At 39.1% G+C, this 21,044-nt stretch overlaps 1 long non-coding RNA gene across 1 annotated transcript in view; it reads right to left on the bottom strand.

Moving 5' to 3' along the window:
- Positions 1–17,675, bottom strand: part of LOC123613590 (uncharacterized) — a 256,462-nt gene extending 238,787 nt beyond the window's left edge. Inside the window, exon 1 of the long non-coding RNA XR_006720949.2 lies at positions 17,327–17,675. This is a non-coding gene — a long non-coding RNA (uncharacterized LOC123613590). The remainder of the gene's footprint in view (positions 1–17,326) is intronic.
- Between the last annotated feature and the right edge of the window lie 3,369 nt (positions 17,676–21,044).

The following is a 21,044-nucleotide window of genomic DNA, read 5'->3' as shown; positions in this document are numbered from 1 at the left end:
AGTAGGTTTTCAATAAATACTAGTTGAATGAATAGAACAAATTTGACACCACAATTTAACACACACTAAATGTTAACTCCCTTCTCCTTTTGATGTCTCATGAAGGTTGGGCTATTTACCAAGAAAAGCACTAAATAATTCTTAAATATTTTAGAATAGACGTAAGAGCAGAATCTAGAAGTCTCTTGACTCCTGAGCAAGCAAGACCTTGGGACAAATCAGACAGCTCCAATATCTTTACAAGCATTTCATGTTTTAATGAAATAACAGTGTATTTGAGAATTTGACAAGTGCTGTGGGGAAACAAGCACCCTCACACACTTTTTGCTAGAATAATAATTAGTTCCATGTCTTTAAATGGCTATTTATAATACCTACTAAAATTGTAAATACATATATACCCTTTTACCCAGCAATTTACACATTCAGAAATGTCTCCTACAAATATACGCACATATGTATCAAGAAGATTGTACAAGAGTATTCTTCCCAACACTGTTTTAATAGCCAAAGATTAGAAAGAACTTAAATATCCATTGGTAGAAGACTGGTTCAATAAGTTATGGGACACTTATGATGGAATATTCTGCAGCCATTAAAGAGAACAAGGCAGATCTAGACGGACAGATGTGGAATAATTTCCTAGTAGGAATAAACGAAGCACAGAGCACTATGCAACACAAGCCACCATTTCTTCATAAAAGATAGATACACATAGAATGTCTCTGAAGAAATAAGTAAAAGTACTAGTTATAAGTGTTACCCCAGGGGAGGAAGGTGGACTCTGGAAAGAAGTCCGGTAATGGTGACCTTTGCCCTAGGTACCTCCTGCATTGTTTGCATCTTTTATCAAATGGAAATTCTACTTCTTCAAATGAATAGCTTTAAGAAAGAATCATATCTCCATTTCATACGAATTATTTTGGAGAGTCACTGATTCCTGAAAGAATCTTTAGGTCATTGTTTGCTTTTTAAAATTTATCCTCTCAATTTCTATAAAACTAGTCCAGTTATGGCTTATTACTATTACCATGACCTACATGGTCTTAGAATGGAAGCAATTTATTATTTTCGCCTTCACTATTTTTAGTGTGCAAATGTGATGATTGTCCCAAATATTTCTGGTACTAATAGTACTTTTGACACCCAGGATCTAGTCTAGGGCATGCTGGACAGGTCAGGAGTCTCTCTGGGGCAGCAATGCCAACTCCTTTTCTAGTCATTCTTCCCAGTTTTGGGAAAAAAAAAGGAAAAAAAAATCAAAACAAAAGCATATCAAGACAGCATGCTTCAGAAGCCTGGAAATAGCTTTGGGAGTTGAGATGTCATGGATTCTAATCTTTCTTTCCGGGCCTCTGGTGATCTCACTTAAAACTGTCCTGACCCTGACTGGGGCTCTGTTTTCCTGTCTGCAAAGTAAAAAGTTGACACCATCTAAGCTCACACAAACACTGTAAGGTAATGAGAATAAATGCCAAATACAATACACACTAGTGTTTCTCAATCTTAACAATAAATGTGCCAAAACAGTGGCAGGAAACCACATGTCTTAGAAAACAAAACTAAAAAAAACCCTTAAAGGTCAAGAATGACAGCACTGATTCCCACTCAGTCTAGCCTTTGCTTTCTCAAAGGAAGAGGTCAGTGAAAAACTTGGACTTTGGAATGTGGCAAATCCAAGTGCAGACCACTAAACAGAGTCCCTTTAAACCAGGAACTGAGTGTCATTTTTGTTGTGTCCTCACTGCCTCCAACAGGACCCAAATCTAGCATCATTCAGGCATTTCTCCTCTCGCCTCCTTACCCATGCCTGTGGCTTTCATAACCACCACTGCATAGATCCTCATTATTTCATATCTTTAGGATCTAGCTCTTATTTAACCTCCACATATATTTATAAGTTAGCATTTCATTCTAGAGGCCTAAAAGATAGCTTCCAATACGTCCAAATCTAATGCTATAAATGTTCACCTTAAATCTGATCATCTTTCACAGTTCCCTACACAATAATGCCCTACCATCCAGCAAGCTTTGTGGGCAAAAATTCTACTGTCCTCTGTATCATCTTTTCCTCTCTCTCACCCTGACATCCAATCCATCAACAAGTCCTTTCAGTTGAATCACTTAAATAGTTTTCTAAGCCACCCTCTTTTCTCCATTGCAATCCTATTACCATTCCCATCCTAGGCCAACTATTTTGTCTATTGCCAGGGCTATTACAACAGTCTTCTGCCTCCCTGACTCACATCCACTCTTGCGCTTCTCCTGTCGGCTCTCTATGTCTCAGCCAGACTGATCATGTCATTCACATGCGGAAGAATCTTGAAGGGATTCAATGATTTTAGGATAAAGACAAAAACAAACTGAAAGGCTTACATCTACAGCTTCACACCTCCATACGCGCACGTGCATGCGCACACACACACACACACAACACACTCCAGCCACACTGGAACAGTCCAGTCTTCCTTACTTTCCATTCTCCTCTCAGAGACTGGCTGTGCATTTGCTGGTCCCTCTCTGGGTATGTCGTTCTTCCCTCTTTCTTCACTTGGTTAACTCTTACTCATTCTACACTTCTGGCTCAAGTATTTCAACAAGAAAATATTTCTGTCCTTCCCTGAGCAAGACAAACATCCTATGAGCCACTCTTTTAATAGCACGGATCTCTCTATCCTAGCATTTCAGACAATTGCAGTTTTGTACTTATTGAGGACGTTGTGTCATTTGCATGTATTTTTCCACTCAGGGAGGTGCCATGAGAATGGGGATGGCTAGATTTTTGGTCATCACTGCATTTCTACTGCCTGACTCATGAGGGTACTCACTGAACATTTGCTTCATGAGTGTTTCAATGAATACACTTTGGGGAGGATTAAAAAAAGGATGACCAAGTTTGACACAATCTCTGTATGATCCTAGGCAAACAGGTCAAAATTTCTAAGTGAAATGTCCTTATCTGTAAAATGAATATAAAAATAATTGACCTATGAGGTTTGGAGAAGGATTAATTAAGGTTATATCATGAAACTTTCAACCGTGTGCCTAGTAAATTGCATCTTATCAGTTCTCTCTTCCTGGCCCCTCATCTGGTAGCTTGAATAATGAAAGTGATCTCTTCAATAAATAAACAAATGATTTGGTAAATACACATAATTTGCCCAGATAATACAGTGTTTCAGTCATTTGGAATGACAAAAATATGAAGGACAAATTTTAGGGCTCCAGGTTATAAGTTCCAGGTTACAAGGCAGTACAAAGTACAAAGGAGAAAGATAAAATAATCATCTGAGTTCAACATTCACAGACAACAATATAATCCAACAAAACAATCTTTTTCATAAACCCACATAGGATTAATTGACGAAGGCGTTAAAAGTGCTGTGAGTTCAGGGAAGAGAAAGATTATTCAGGCTGGAGATGGGTAGGAACTTTTAGGATGGGTTGACTGGTGGCAGTTGAAGAATGGAACTGGGAGTGTGTGTGAGTGGGGCTGGTCAGCTCCTGAAAATATAATAACAAAACAAAGGGAGGAGGATTCTTCCAAGAACAATGAAGAGATCAGGTTGCCTGGGGCAAGGGAGTCAGAGCAGGTAAGACTGGGAGCATACTTTAAAGCCAGGTGTGTGAAATTCTGAATGCAAAGGTATGGAATTTTGATTGTTCTCTGAACAGAAAGACTGAGAATATAAACTCTTACGTACCTAGATGTATCACAACCACTTCAAATCCAAATAAAATACAATAGAGCTTCTCTAATTTGGTTCCTAAGTTCCTCCAAGATCGTACTTCAGAGAAAGAACGAAAGAAAGGAAAGAAGGAAGGAAGGGAAGGACGGGAAGGGAGGGAGGAAGGGACTGGCCAAGAAAGCTCTTCTCAGTTGGCTCCTTTAACATCTCTGCCCACTTTTTCTTCTTAAATTAATTTATGAAATCCCATAAGGGCAACTACTGTCTATAAGTAGACTATAGACTCTCAGGGATTCTCAGACATACAGGGAGAGACAGATCTGGAAAGGAGGATTAAAGCTCAATATTCACCTAAATGGGACACCATCAAGCTATCAAAAGACAAGACTAAATTTTGCCATGGATTAATTTTAAGGTACTCATGAATTGGTACGAACAAGAAATGGTTAGATTCAAAATAACATGATAATGACAGAAGAAGCAGACACAACTTGCTGTGAGACTACAGTGTTAGGAAGGTACTGATCCCACCTCAGGGAGCGAAGGGAGGTGTAATACACGAACTCCTTAAAGACGCTAGCATTTGACTTCAACTTCAAAGAGTGAGCGTGAGATCGTGTTAAGGAGAATGACGAGAAAATCACTGCAGCCGAGGAAAGGGCACAGTAAAGCCCCAGGGATATGGAAGGGCCCAATGATTCAGATGGTGGCGAGAGGTTTGGGAAGACTGGAAAGGAAGATACCACCTGAAAGTCGTAGGAGACTGAACTAGACAAGAGAAATTTTCTTCTATGTATTCTGTAGCAGGACTGAAGCAGAGAAGAAAGAGGGCAAGGCCTGGACAAGTTCAGGGAGGAAAAGTGATGAAGGAAAATGCAAGGGTTTGGGGGTACAAAGGGCAGAACTTAAATCGTGGTTGTTCCACAGTCTAACCTTGCCCCACTGAACAACTTCATTTAACCTCTCTAAGCTTCAGTTTCATCACCGGGAAGATTACTATGATACCTGCCTCAAAAACTTGCAGTAGGATCAAATGCAAAAACATATACAAAATCCCAGCACATAATCAGGCTTTTCAACATGTTTGTTTTCTTCCCCTTATGAGTTTTATTTCACTTCCTTTAACCATCCTTGATCTCCCTTCACCATTGCCTGCCTCAGGCCTAGTTCCCCCAAGTGACCAGCGTTGACTTTGATGGCTCATAACTCCTTTGGACGGCTCCTTTTTTGCATTGTTTGGTTCAGCTGCCTCCCCAGATCTCAGCATGTCTACATGTTCCTATCCCTTAAACAGAAATATTATCAAGAGGTTTCAGTTTTCTGTTTGTAATTGCTGGGTTAAGTACCAGGGCTCTCTTCACCTCCTGCCCAACCCACATCCTCCCTAACTCCCACCCCAACCAACCATTCAAACTTCTACACCAACAGATGGGAAAAGGAGTATGTGAGGCTCCCTGGGAACCTGGCTATTGTTTGGGGGAACTGGAATCCACCGTACTCAGAGCGTCCATCCTCCCTCCTCACCACACACCCTGCTTCCTGTCAATCATCCTGGAACACCGAGTCCTGGGCCAACAGTTTTGTCCACAGGATGTTTGTTTGCAGGCACTGCCTTCCAAGTCTCAAAGCTCAAGACTTCCGCTGACAATCCAAACACTAAAATGAAAAAGGGGGGAAAACCCTTGGGCAGTTCTTTTAAAGCCTAATAAGGTCTATTTATATTCAAAAATAGCAACAGGTTATCTCAGCTTGCAGAGGCCGAAGAGGCTAGGAAGCATGATCTTTAAAATCCTGAGGCCCTGGGAAGTGGAAATATAGGTTTCCAAGAGCGGACAATAAAAACATGTCCTTAAAGCACCTTTAGCATATTCCATGGCCAGCTTCTATAAATGATCAACCCCTGTTTTTACGGGCACACCAAACTGCTCAGAGGGTAAATACCTTGCAATTAAGCCACAAAGCAAAAGAATTCACAAGACATGTGTGCATAGAAATTCAAGGTGCTCACCCAAAGCTGTGGGGCAAATTCAACAACCTGAGGTCCCTGCGTAACTCCTGCATTCCCTATGAGAAATGTGTGAGACTCTAATGAGTACATGTGAAACAATTAAGTTTGAAAAATAATTTTAAAACAATATATGTTCTGCAGGGATCAGGTTCTTCAGGGAGAGCTTTCCTGAATGTCAGTGGTAACAGGATCCCCTAGGTGTCCCCTCAGTCACTCAATAATTTATTTGCGATCCCTTGGCATGTCTATTCCTACAGCTTCTATATAATTACTATACAGGAATTTTGAACCTTTATGTATTTACCTGCTACCATTTATAATCTTTATATTTCTAGGGAATTGACCTAATCTCTCAGAGGTTATTTTTGCCTGTGAAAATGGATCATTATACGAACTCCATTAGGTGGTACCGAAGCTTAAATGAGATCAAGTGTGAGAGATGCCAGGCATGAAATAGGTGCTCAATAGATGGTACCACAAAAAACAGAAAAGCAAGGGGACTTTGTAAAGCAAGGCATTCCCAGGACTGGCTTTAAAGTGGCTTCTTTGACTACCACTTTCCCCCTCTCAACCAGGCATTAAGGACAACCCAGCAATGATCCTGGCACATTAAGGAAAGCCACAGAGGTCTTCAGTAGGAATAGTTTTGAGATAAGACATGAAAAGATGATCCAAAATACATTATCTAAGGCATTCTGAGTTCAAGAATCATTTGTCAAGTGGGTCACAAGTTCACGAGCAGAAAGTAGTTAGTCCCGGTTCATCTCTGGAACATTAACACACACCTAGCAAGGCATGTTGCCACAAAAGCAGGACTTCCACAGTCTTTGCAGAAGACCAGCTTGCACTGTGAACACCTGAGGTAGATCCTGAGTTACACTGACTTAGGAGGCTTTGGAAACACTTGTTGGCAAGTTCTGCCCAGATTTCTGTACGGGATTCAACTGCTTTAACAGAAAAATTAATTTCCAGTTTTTTTTTTACAAAGATATATATAGTCTGAGAATTTTCAAAAGAAATCGCTGATGTACCAAATGTAGGTTTTGGGGAAGTTTACCAAACCAAATCACTAAAACGTCAAAATTTGTGGACCCAAAACAAGAGAAAATTATATGTTGTTTTAATAATGAAAATTATGCTGATTAAAATTAATTTTTGTCAGTTTCTAGGTATTAAACTGGCAAAGATTTAAGAACACAATGATCATCAAAAGTCGGGGGGGGGGATTCAAGATCGCAAAGTAGGAAGATCTTGAACTCACTTCCCCCCGTGGACACACCCAAACTATAACTACATATAGAGTAACTCTCTCTGAGATGACTTGAAGACTAGCTGAACAGTATGTCTACAACTAAAGATATTTTTATACAACACACTGAGACAGGTAGGAGGGGGCAGAGTCCGTCTAGTCAAGACCCACAGCCCCAGTTCAGTGACCCACAAGTCAGAGGGAATATCACAAACACACAGTCCCCCCTAAGGAGTGATGGGTTTGAGGCTCACATTGAGTACCCCAGCCCTGGGTACCTGCACCAAGAAAACAAACCCCCATGACCATAATGTTTGACTTTGAAAACCAGCGAGGCTTATACCCAGGAAAGCCAGAGGGCAGAGGGTTGGTTTTTTTTTTTCCCCCATTGGAAAAGGATTTTTTTCACCATAAAAATGCAAACTGGAATAAACACCATTTCTCCTAACACGAACATCACAGCTATTTTTAAAGGGTGTGTGTGAGCACAAACTCACTCACTCAGTCTCAGTGCAGAGACTCAGTCTCAGTGCAGAGGCAGCAATTTGAGAAACTCCTGGGTCAAATGTGAAGGAGGTTCATTGACTAGCTTTAGGGTGAGTTCTCAAGGGACAGCAATCTGTTGGAACTTCCTCCAGAAACTAAAGCATTGGCATATTCTCTCTCTCTCTCTTTCTCTCTTTTTTTTTTTTTTTTAATTTTCCCTCTACCCAGGTGGCTTGGTGCTGGCAGGTATTTCTGACATTCACTATCTACTTTGCTAGCACCACTCACTCTGCCTCAGTGTTCCCCTGAGGACCCACTCCACCCCATGTGACTGCCCCAGCCAGCACCCCTCCAAAGCCTCACAACAGTAAACAGACTGCCTCAGCTGGAACCAGCACTCCCCCAAAGTGGCTCCTGCTGCCACTACAGCCAGCAGACAGCTTCAGCCAGGACCAGGACCCTGCCCCCTCCCCAGCAGCTTCAATCCCAGAGGGCCTACCTTGCCCACCAATCCACCCAGAAATGTTCAGCTGGCCCTCACAGGCAGCTGCACAAGGGCCAGCACTGCCCACTAGCACACCCAGAGCAACTACCAGCATAGCCACAAAATGAGGGCACAGGCAGCCCACACGGGAGACACCCCTGGAGCACCTGGCTCTGGTGATCAGGGGGAATTGCTCTTCTAAACCCCACAGGAAACCTTCTTCATAAGGCCAGTCCTTTGAGAAGCGAAGTCAAAGCGATCTACCTACTACACAGAAACAAACCCAGAGAGTTAGGCAAAATAAGGAGACAAAGGAATACGTTCCAAACAAATGAACAAGACAAAACATCAGAAAAAGAACTAAATGAAATGGAAATAAGAAATCTACTCAATAAAGAGTTCAAAATAATGGTCATAAAGATGCTCAGTGAACTCAGGAGAAGAACTGATGAACACAGTGACAATTTCAATTAAGAGATAGAAAACAAAATAAAGAACCCATCAGAGGTGAAGAACACAGTAATTGAAATGAAAAATACACTAGGTGGAATCAACAGCAGATTAGATGATGCGGAAGAATTGATCGGCAGTATGGAAGACAGGGTAATGGAAATCACCCAATCAGAACAGAAAAAAAGATAATTTAAAATATGAGGATAGTTTAAGGTATATCTGGGAAAACATCAAGCATACTAACATCTGCATTATAGGGACCTCAGAAGGAGAAGAGAGAAAGGGTCAGAAAACTTATATGAAGAAATAGTGGCTGAAAACTTCCCTCACCTGGACAAGGAAATAGACATCCAAGTCCAGCAAGCCCAGAAGGTTTCCAACAAGATGAAACCAAAAAGACTCACACCACAACACATTATAATTAAAATGTCAAAAGTTAAACATAAGGAGAGAATCTTAAAAGGCAGCAAGAGAAAACAACTAGTTATGTACAAGGAAACTCAGCAGATTATCAGTTGAAGTTTCAGCAGAAATATTACAGACAAGAAAGGAGTGGCATAATATATTCAAAGTTCTAAAAGGAAAAACTTATAATCAAGAACACTCTACCTGGCAAGATTATCATTCAGGATTGAAGGAGAGGTATAAGCGTTTCCCAGACAAACAAAAGCTAAAGGAGTTCATCACCACTAAAGTGGCCATACAAGAAATGTTAAAGAGACTGCTTTACATGGGAAAAAAAAAAAAAAGGCCATAAATAGAAATAAGAAATTACATCAAAGGAGAAATCTCACTGGAGAAAGCAAACATATATTAAAGGTAGTGGATCAATAATTTACAAAGCCACTGTGAAGGTTAAAAGACAAAAGTAGTAAAAATCAACTATAACTACAATAATTAATTATGGGACACACAACATAAGAAGACATAAAATATGAATGTCAAAAGCATAAAACATGGAGGAGGAGGAGGTTAAAATGTAGTGTTCTTAGAATATGTTCGAACTCAAGAGACTGTCCACTTAAAATAGATGGCCATACACATTGGTTGTTATACATGAACTTCAAGATAACCACATACATAAAACCTACAATAGATACACAAAAACTTAAGAGAAAGGAATCCAAATGTTAACACTAAAGAAACTCATCAAATCTCAAAGGAAGGCAGAATGAGAAGAAAGGAACAGAAAAGAACTACCAAAATAATCAGAAAACAATTAGCAAATTAACATTAAGTACACACTTATCAATAATTACCTTAAATGTAAATGAACTAAATGCTCCAATCAAAAGAGAGGGAGGCTGAAAAAATAAAAAAATAAAAAAATAAACCAAGGTCCATATATATGCTATCTACAAGAGACTCACTTCAGATCTAAAGAAACACACAGACTGAAAGTGAAGGAATGGGAATCAATATTCCATGAAAATGCAAATGAAAAAAAGCTGGGTAGCAATATTTGTATCAGTCAAAATATATTTAAAACAAAGGATGTAACAAGAGACAAAGGATGGGCATTACATAATGATAAAGGGATCATTTCAACAGGAGGATGTAACATTTGTAAATATTTATACATTCAACATAGGAGCACCTAAATATATAAAACAAATATTAACAGACAAAAGAAGAGAAATTGACAATAATATAATAGTAGTAGGGGATTTTCATACCCTACTTAGAATAATGAGTAGATTGTCCAGATAGAAAATCAAAAAGGAAACACTGACCTTAAATAACAGATTAGATAAAATTAATATTTGTATACTGAACATTCCAACCAGAAAGAGCAAAATCCCATTCTTTTCAAGTGAACATGGAACATTTTCTATGACAGATCATGTATTGGGCCCCAAAACAAGTTTCAATAAATTTAGTAAGATTATAATCATATCAAGCATCTTTTCAACAACAAGATAATGAAGCTAGAAACCAGCTAAAAGAAATAAACTGGAAAAAAAACACAAACACATAGAGACTATACAACAAGCTACTAAATAATCAACAAAGGTCAACAAAGAAACTAAATACAAAAATTTAAAAATACCTAGAGACAAATGAAAATAGAAACAAAACCTTCCAAAATCTATGAGACACAGCAAAAGCAATTTCAAGAGGGAAGTTTATAGTGATACAGGCCTACTTCAAGAAACGAGAGAAATCTCAAACAATTTAATCATACAACTAAAGGAACTAGAAAAAGAGAACAAAGTCCAAAGTTAGTAGAAGGGAGGAAATAATAAGATCAAAGTGAAAAAATAAGTGAAATAGAGACAAAAAAAAAAAATAGAAGAGATCATGAAATTAAAGCTGGTTCTCTGAAAAATAACAAAATTGATAAGCCTTTAGGCAGACTCAACAAGAAAAAAAGAGAAAAAGCCAAAATAAATAAAATCAGAAATGAAAGAGGAGAAACTACAACTGATACCCCAGAAATACAAAGGATCATAAAAACAACCTAAATGTCCATTGACAGATGACTGGATAAAGAAGCCATCATTCATACAATGGAATACTACTCGGCCATAAAAAATAATAAAGTAATGTCATTTGTAGCAACATGGACAGAACTGGAGATTGTGATTATCAATGAAGTAAGCCAGAAAGAGAAAGAAAAATACCATATTATATCATTTAAATGTAGAATCTAAAAAAAAAAGAGAGAAATGAAGTTATTTATAAAACAGAAACAGATTCACAGACATAGAAAACAAATTTATGGTTACAGTGGAAGAAGAGGGTGGGAAGGGATAAATTGAGAGTTTGAGATTCGCAGATACTAATATATATGTAAAATAGATAAACAACAAGTTTATATTGTATAGCACAGGGAATGATATTCAATATCTTGCAGTAACTTATGGTGGAAAAGAACATGAAAACAAATATATGTATATTCATGTATGACTGAAGCATTGTGCTGTACACCAGAAATTGACACAACATTGTAAACTGACTATACTTCAATAAAAAAAAAAATATATATGCCAACAAGTTGGAAAGCCTAGAAGAAATGGATAAATTCCTAGAAATATAAAATCTTCTAAGACTGAATCAAGAAGAACAGAAAATCTAGACAGACCAATTACCAGTAAAAAAAAAAAAAAAAAAGAATTAGTAATCAAAAACTCTCAACAAACAAAAGTCTAGCACAAGATAGCTTCACAGGTGAATTCTACCAAATATTTAAAGAAGAGTTAATATCTAGCCTTCTCAAATCATTCCAAGAAATTGAAAAGGAAGGAAAGCTTTCAAACTCACTGTATGAGGCCAGCATTATCCAGATACCCAGCATTACCCAGACACCAAAGCCAGAAAAAGATACAACAACAAAAAAAGAAACTTACAGGCAAATATTCTTGATGAACATAGATGCAAAAATCCTCAACAAAATTGAGCACTACATTGAAAGAATCATATACCATGATCAAGTGGGATTTATTCCAGGGATGCAAGCATGGTTCAACATCAAGATGATACATTACATTAACAAAATGAAAGACAAAAATCATATAATCATCTCTCTCAGTGCAGAAAAAGTATTTGGCAAAATTAAACACTCATTTATGATAAAAACTCTGAACAAAGTGGGTAGAGAGAGAACATATACAGCAACATAATAGAGGCCATATATGAGAATCCCACACTAACATCATACTCAATGGTGAAAGCCGAAAGCTTTCCCTCTAAGATCACAAACAAGTCAAGGATATCCATACTTCACTTGATTATTCAACATGGTATTGGAAGTCCTAGACACAGCAATTAGAGAAGAAAAAGAAATAAAAGTCATCCAAATTGTAAAGGAAGTAAAACTGTCACTGTTTGCAGATGACATGATACTATATAAAGGAAACCCTAAAGATTCCACCAAAAAACTATTAGAACTAATAAATGAATTCAGTAAAGTTGCAGGATACAAAACTAGCATACAGAAATCTACTGCATTTCTTTACACTAATAAGGAACTATCAGAAAGGGAAATTAAGCAAACAGTACAATTTACAATTGCATCAAAAAGAATAAAATAACCAGAAATAAATTTAACCAAGGAGGAGAAAGACCTGCACTCTGAAAACTATAAGATGCTGATGAAAGAAATTGAAGATGATGTAAATAAATGAAAAGATATACCATGCTCATGGATTAGAAGAATGAATACTGTTAAAATATTACCCCAAACGATATACATATTCAATGCAATTCCTACCAAAGTACCAATAGCATTTTTCACAGAACTGGAACAAACAGTCCCAAAATTTTATGGAACCACAAAAGACCCTGAATAGCCAAAACAAACTTGAGAAAGAACAGAACTGGAGGCATCACATGCTCTGACTTCATACTATACTACAAAGCTATACTAATCAAAACAGTATGGTAATGGCACAAAAAACAGACACACAAATCAAGGGAACAGAATAGAGAGCTTAGAAGTAAACCCACCCACATTGGTCAGTTAATTTACAATGAAGAAGGCAAGAATATACAGTGGGAAAAAGACTGTATCTTCAATAAATGATGTTGAGAAAACAGGACAGCTACATGCAAAAGAATGAACCTGGACCACTATCTTACATCATATATAAAAAGTTACTCAAAATGGATTAAAGACTTGAATGTAACACTTGAAACTATAAAATTGGAAGAAAGCATAGGCAGTCAGTTCTTTGACATCAGACTTAGCAATATTTTTTTGGATCTGTTTCCTCGGGCAAGGTCATAAAAAGCATAAACAAGTGGGATTACATCAAACTACAAAGCTTTTGCACAGTGAAGAAAATCAGCAACAAAATTAAAAGGCAACCTAGTAAATGGGAGAAGATATTTGCAAAGTATATATTTGATAAGGGGTTAAAAGCCAGTATATATAAAGAACTCAAAAAACTTAATATTAAAATACCTAATTATAAAATAGGCAGAGGACCTAAATGGACATTTTTTCCAAAGACATATAGATGACCAACAGACATATGAAAAATGCTCAACATCAGTAATCAAAAGGATAATGCAAATCAAAACCAAGAGATATCATTTCACAACTGTAATAATGACAATTATCAAGAAAAAAAAACTAGTAAAGGCAGGGAAGTGGAGAAAAAGGAATACTTGCTCACTTTTGGTGGGAACATAAATTGGAGCAGCCACTATGGAAAATAATATGGGAGCTCCTCAAAAAAAATTAAGAACTGTCATTGTTTCTAACAAGTCCACGTCTGGGTATTTTCCCAAAGAAAGTAAAAATACTAATTCAAAAAGATATAAGCATGCCTATGTTCATTGCAGCATTATTTATAACTGCCAAAATATGGAAGCAATCAAAATGTCCAATGACAGATGAATGGATAAAGAATATGTGATAATTATATATAATGGAATATTGCTCAGTCATAAAAAAGACTGAAATTCTGCCATTTGCAACAACATGGGTGGACCTAGAAGATATTATTCTAAGTGAATAAGTCAGAAAGAAAAAGATAAATATCATACGATTTCACTTATATGTGGAATATAAAAAACAAAACAAATAAACAAAACAAAACAGAAACAGATTTGTAGATACAGAAGAGGAGGGTGGGGAGACGGGCAAAACAGGTGACTGGGATTAAGGGGTACAAACTTCCAGTTCTGAAATAAGTCATGGGGATGTAATATACAGAACAGTGAATATAGTCAATAACATTATAATAGCTTTAAATGGTAGCAGATGATAATTAGACTTATAGTAATCATTTCATCGTATATATAAATGTCTGATTACTGTATCATAGACTTGAAACTAGTATAACATTGTACGTCAATTAAACTTCAATTAAAAAAAATCAGCCACCAGAATACTAGAGAATATAAGGATGAGACTGACACGAACCCAGCTTACAATGATGGTAGTAAAGTATAATAACATGAAATCAAAATGAAAATATGTAGCAAGATTATTAACATAGGTTCATAGTTTTTTTACCTAGTAATGCCAATTATTTCATATCTATTCTAACAAAGTAAACAGAAATATGGCCAAAGCTCCACGTACAGTTGTTTATATTTTCATTTATAATAACAGTTCCATTATAAATGGAAATACCCTAAATGTCCTATAATAAGAAAACAGTCAAGTATACCATGATATTATCAGAATTATGAAGCCATTAGAAATCATGTTTTCAAAGACTGCATAATGATATTAAAAAATAAAAATGATGTAGGGTAACTAAGGAACCCACGCAAGGTATTGCACATTGTCTTGAAAGCACCCTCTGTATTGTCCAAATTTTCTTCAGTGACCACAGCTTTCTTTTATAATTAGAAAACAAGCAATACATATCTTACCAACAACAATACAAAAAAGCTCAGTATTCACAGATGGGCTGTTTAAGCAACCTGTAGCAGTGTACCTGATAGTATTTTTGAAAGCCAATCACACTGTCCTTTAAATTGCAGTTAATAAAAATACCAAGTTAACGACCCAAAGATTTTGATATCGAGGAAAAATGGTTGCTCTTTCATTTTTCTTGGTCCACATTGCTTTATCTAAGCCAACTGCAAAGTGTCCTGAAAGCCATATGGGAGATGCACTTCCTCCCAGCTGCAAAGGAAACATTTGCAGAACAGAAAACACCAGAAATCACAATATATTTTTAGTCATAGTACAATGGAAAGCACATGAAATATTTAAAACATGGAGCTGAGATTTCATTTTTAAATATTTCAATTACCAGTACAGAGCTGTTCCTTTTTATTTCTGTGCTCAGGAGATTAGCAGCCACGGAGAGGTGAGGAGTTGGGGGAGAGAATAAAGAAGCAAAGAACAAACAAGTCGCTCAAAGTGAAAACCATCCCCAACGAACGGCAAAGAGAAATTAAGTGTTTTTTTTAGGTGAATTGTGTTTTGTTTCTTTCAGAAGTTTTGGTGCTGTAAAATGTGGCACGTTTCATTCTGTATGTTCTCTCAGAAAAGCCGAACAGAAACCAGTCATCAGGGTTTCAAGAGAGCAAGCCTCCCCTCTCTCATGTTTCAACGACACAGTCTCCACTCGAGCTGGGGAGCGTATCATATATCATAAATCACTCTCTGATAGATATTTGGCAGGCAGTCAGCACCCCAGGCTATGCAACAACGTACAGTATGGAAAATTTTTAAGGTGGAATCTTGATTTTGTAACTTAAAGACTTAATAGCACCTCAAAACATTTTACTACTTCCTGGTACACATGCACAAAAAGCCAAGAAAGCGGAATTCTCCATATGGTTTTCGGTTTTATAGGATATATACACAATAGGCCATACAACTGTAAACCTGGAGGCGTTCTCTTGCTGTTGTTAATTCAACCCCAGTGAAAATGAAAAGAAAAAAAAAAAAAAAGAGGGAGAGAAAGAGAGTTTCATCCCAACCTAGCCCCTGAAAGAGTCACTAAGCCCTTCTAGAATCTGCTTTTTAACTCTCCATTCCTCGGCAGTTAACCATTGGACACCTTTTTTCAAAGCTGGGGGAGCAGCAGGACCTGGGGGTTGGGGATAGATTTTATTGTAAGATAATAGCAGGCTGTCAAAGGTACTGTCAGAGATTTCAACAGGAAGGCTTAAAAGTTGACGAGAGTCTAGAAACCCCAGTAGAGTCTGTCTCCTGATCCCAGACCCAAATCCGAGATTTCGAGGGCCCCTGAGCCTGCACTCCCACCTTCTCAGACGTTGCAAACCGTTTCAGACTCATAGATTCTTCCTCAGGAGCCTCTTTCAACAAATCAAGCACTTTTTTTTTTTTTTTTTTTGGACATTGCAAACTGCTTTTAACCCCTACGTCACATCACCTCAGCAGGCACTGGGGCCCATCAGAAGACTTTGTTCCCAGCAAAGCCACTGCTGCGAAGACAGGAGAGCCCTTCGGTGCATGAAGCAGTTAACTGCACGGTATTTGGACGTGCCCGAATGTTCTCAGTGTTCCGGGGCGTAATTCTTAGGAGGGCTACATGGAAACGAGGGAAGTGCAGGCTATGCGGTATGGCACTGAGCTCTCCGCGGGAAAAACAATGCGTGGAAAAACAAAAGAAAGAAACTCAAGGACCCCTTTTTCAAGTTTAAAATAAACGCTTCTTTTTCTGTTGTTGTTCACAAATTAGCCACAGTTTGGACAGGCTAAATAGAAAACTTTCAGTGCAGTTTGTTTAGAGATTTTCTGTCCTGTCCCAATCAATTTGAGGAAGAAAATTGAAGAAAAATTTACACAAAATGAGGGCGGGAGAGGAATGCTAGCTGTAGGCTAATTCCCTTATACTTATACTAGTACTTATAAGTAATTCACAAAATAACCTACGCTGTAAGTAAATTATATCATTTCCACCCCCTACTCTGTTGTCACCAGTTTCTTCTTGAGATTCTGCTGCTTTCCAACAATGAACGTCTCAGTCTTGCTACTGATGGACTCCTAAGCTCACTGCTTCCTTCACAGTCACTTGAGAACCCACTTGCAGTTGGCCATCAAGTTCCAGACTGACCTCCTAACCACTTCTAAAAGAAAACCATATACATAATTTTTTTTTTCCAGGAAGTGCTGAGGGAGGGTCTTGTCCAAGCCGGACAGATCTTAACAGCCCTTCAGTCACCTCCATTTCTCCACCTCTTAAATCAGCGGTTCTCAGCCTGGGCTGCAAATTAGAACCCCCTGGGAAGCTTTAAAAAATTTTCCAAGCCCAGGGTACATCCCAGACCAATTATATCAGAGACTCTGTGGGTGTAACTGAGGCATCAGTATTTTTTAAAGCTCCCCAGGCAATTCCATGGCAACCAGAGTGAAAACCACTATCCTGACTGTGGTTCTGTGTTTAGAATTGCTCTCCTCCAATCAATAATCCCATAAAGTTAGGAGTGAGGTTGCTAAAGTAACATACAGGGTCAAGTTTTCTCCCTGTTTTAACAGTTGTGAGGGTTCCTTAATGCCTATGGGGAAAATATCCAAATACCTGAGCGCGACAATCAGGTCTGCCCGGCCTCCACTTCCTCCTCCAGCTGTACCTCCCGCTAATCCCCGCCTCCACACTCAGAAACCCAGCCACGCGGAACGACCTGAAACCCGTGCGCACACATCCTCGCCTTGCAATAGTCTTCTCTTTCAGGCTGGAAAATTCTCTCTCCCCCTGCCCCAAACCTTCTCATATCTGTTTTCTCTTCGTTCACCTTTGGATTCAAGTCTCCTTGGGAAGTCCTTCCCCTCCCACAGCTCCAGGCTGGGGTAGCTATTCACCACCACTAGTATGACCCTGGAACTCTAGATTTATCCCAAGTAGAGACAGAGAAGATATCCATCACCACCAGCATTCTCTCCACGTCCTGGGCTTCCGTCTGGCACATTTACTTGCTTTCTCTCCCACCACATTGTGAACTGTTGGGAGCAAAGCAGGTGCCTTGTCTGCCATGTGTCCTCAGTGCCCTGTCCCACGCCTGGCCCGTGCTGGAGGCACAGAATGAACAAGGCTGAGTGGCCCAAGATAGCACCACCCAGGAAGTTTCACTTTCAGATTCAGTGCTATGCTAGTCCTGGTAGAGACTACCTCCTAGACTATTTGAATCCTCTCCATAAAATCCAGCCTACTTTCCCTATGGTACATACAGAGGGTCAGCATCCTGTAGCTTCAATGAAGTGACACTGAAAGGCACCTGTGAGGGGGCAGCAGTTAGATTTGGCGTCAAGGGTCAAAGGGTCTTCCAGGCTACATTCTCAGAAGGAAAAGACCTCTGCTGCGTATGTCAGAAATCAAATAATTTTTGTGGCTTGTGAGACTTCGACCAACCTCCTAGTAGATTAATTCTCTTTGAAAAAGATGTAAAAGTCCACAATATGTAGTTCAGCATGAAAAGAGATTTAAACCATGAAATCACACTCTGCTATTGTGACAGCCTGGGGTTCAGCAGCAGTGGATGAGAGGAAGGGTAAGTGAAAGGGTATCCTTGATTCCGGAAGCCCCGCTCACCGCAGCCACACTGCGTGCCCCAGGGGCTGAGAAGTCGTGGTCAATAAAACAGCGTGTCCCATGCTGACCTACTGAAACCATAAAGCTAAGCCATTGGGAGATGGCTTTATACTCCAGGAAGAGAAGGAGAGGCAGAGAAGGAAAGAAAGAAGGAAAAGGGGGAAGGAAAAAAAGAAAGAGATCTTAAAGATAAGATGAGGAGAGAACAGGAAAAGGGAGGTGAGGGAGCCAACAGAAATGGAATCTGCTGCATCCCTGGAGAAGGTGAATATTTTATTGTCATTTTACAGATAAGGAAAATGCAGCAGAAAGCAGTTAGCTGAGTCACACAAAGTTATATATCTATTAAGTAACAGAAATAAAAAGAGGCAAGAAAAGGAATGAGGTTCCAAAGAGCAAAAATGTGTAAGGATGTGGAGGAAAAGCACCACATGAGAGGCGGGAAGAGGAAGCAAGGCAGGCGGAGTAGGCCACGAATGTGATCCGAAAGCAGAGAGGCAGCTGATGGCTCCCAGACACACACTGTGAAGCCCACGCCTCCTGGGACCACACCGGTCTCATCCTTCCCTGAGGATACGGACCTTTCTTGGGCCCGAGCCCAGGAACTCAGGTTCCTGGCCAGGTTGTATTCTTACTCTGTGGAATTGCAGAAACAGCTTCAGGGAGAAAATTCTGCTTCAAGTGTTTCTGGCTAAGTCTTTGGTGGGCTGTGGAGAGTGGGGAAAGAAGGCAGACGATGCACCAGGCCTAAGAGCCTGTGCTTCTGCTCGCGCCTTGGAGCTCAACCCGGAGGGAGGGTGGCCGGGCTAACGGCCCCAGCCCATTCGTTGTGACGAGAGGTCCTTCTAACCCCACCCCCCAAACACATCTGGGCAAACTACCGCCTCCTGATTCTCTGGAAATCGTATATCAGCTTTGTCCTTGTGGTCGCTTTGCATTTTGGGGTGTACATTTGTCAGTTTTGAAGGTTAATCTAAGTTTCTGAGTTTGAGGAACCCTCTCTCTTTCCTTCTTCTCTTACATGTTGACACATAAAGGTCACAGCTTCAGAGAGAGTCTGGCTCGCTGGGTGGGGATGACAAATTCAGGATGGAGGTGAGCAGCCCCCAAATTTCTCACACTCCTTTTTTCGGTTATCAGGCATCATTTTTCAACAGGTTCCCATACCACGCCAGCCTGAATGCACAGAGCTTCAAAACTACAACTCTTTGCCACGGGAATGTTACTAGAACAACAAAAACAAGCCATGACCAAGGACCCAGTTATATCAGGCATCGTGAGGCTAGAAACATCAACTATCACAATAATGATGCATTTTATAGAGCACTCAGCATTTCACAGAAGGCTTTCACACATATTATTTCATTTCATTGTCATTAGCAATCCTCAGTGGTAGGTGGGGCAAATATTTTACCCTGTGCTTGGATAAACAACCTGAGGTCCAGACAGGTTAAGACATTTGCCCAAGTTCATATACTTATGAAGAGGACATGAAATTGAAGCTTTTTACTCTGATTTTGGTGTTCTTTCCACCATATCATAGATTTTGATACATTTACCTTTCTTTTTTTTTAATGATTTTTTTTCTAATTTTTTAAAACTTTCTTTTTATTATTTATTTATTAATATTTTTTCTTTCCTTCTCTTTTTTTTTTTTTTTTATTTAATGGAGATACTAGGGATTGAGCCTAGGACCTCATTCATGCTAAGCATGCACTCTACCACTGAGCTATACCCCTCTCACCCTACCTGTTTACCTCTTTCAAGAAAAAAATTCTCACTGTAATTCCCACTGGGTGGTACTATTTCTCATCTCTAGAGTTTAAAAGAAAAAAAGTTTCATGTTTGTTTATTTTGATTTTGCTTTTCAAATAGAACTGGAATGGACTATTATCTTACCTGAAAGGCATCTCTTCTTTGAGCTAAACATCACCATTTCCTTCAAGCAGGATGCTCTGAAGAGGTGAAGAAACAGAGGTGTAGAGAAAAGACCCAGGCGGGCTCAACACAGAGTTTCTCTGACTTCCTGGGCAGCAAGTCCACCCAGGGGCATCTGAACTAAAGGTTCTGCTTTTTCAAAAAGGTATTTAAGCACAGTATCTGAGGCATGGTTGCTGAAAGGAAATTACCCTCATGGACTAAGCGTGTTTCCAACTTATTACAATGAACTGATCGTTTTAAACAACTCTAAGGTTACTGATTAGCACTGTTCCTTTCAAACTAAGAAGGGAGGTGAGTCAATTGTTCTTCTCCGTTTGTTGTTGTTACTTTTATTCTCATCATTGAATATTTGGTGACCACATGTGCTTGGCTGATTTTTTAAAATGTGTTCATAAGTCTTGAAAAAGCCCATCTCCCAGGAATGCATTGCCTGCTAGAGCATGCAGCTTTGGTCCACGCATGTTTTGTTCATGCATAAGGTATTTTCATTGTAATCATTTCAGTTTAAGTATTGCTTAAGAATAGCATTTCTCTGTTGTAAAGAACTACCTGGGTTTCCTTCTCAAAACCAGAAAGGGCTAATAGGCAAGGGACCAAAGTCCACATGCCCATGAAATACCACTAGGCACAGCTTCCCCAGTAGGGTAGCATTTTGTGAATTCCTTGAGGGCAGGGACTGAGCTTTATCTGTACCAGAAGGTGCAATGAAGTCAAGTAGCCTTGAGTTCCGACCTGACTGTCACTTACTATGTTTGATCTTGGTTACATA

Source organism: Camelus bactrianus, chromosome 4 (assembly GCF_048773025.1).
Source record: "Camelus bactrianus isolate YW-2024 breed Bactrian camel chromosome 4, ASM4877302v1, whole genome shotgun sequence".
Classification (NCBI taxonomy): Eukaryota; Metazoa; Chordata; class Mammalia; order Artiodactyla; family Camelidae; genus Camelus; species Camelus bactrianus.
Note: the sequence above shows the minus strand (reverse complement) of the source record. Positions and strands in the feature narration are given on the sequence as shown.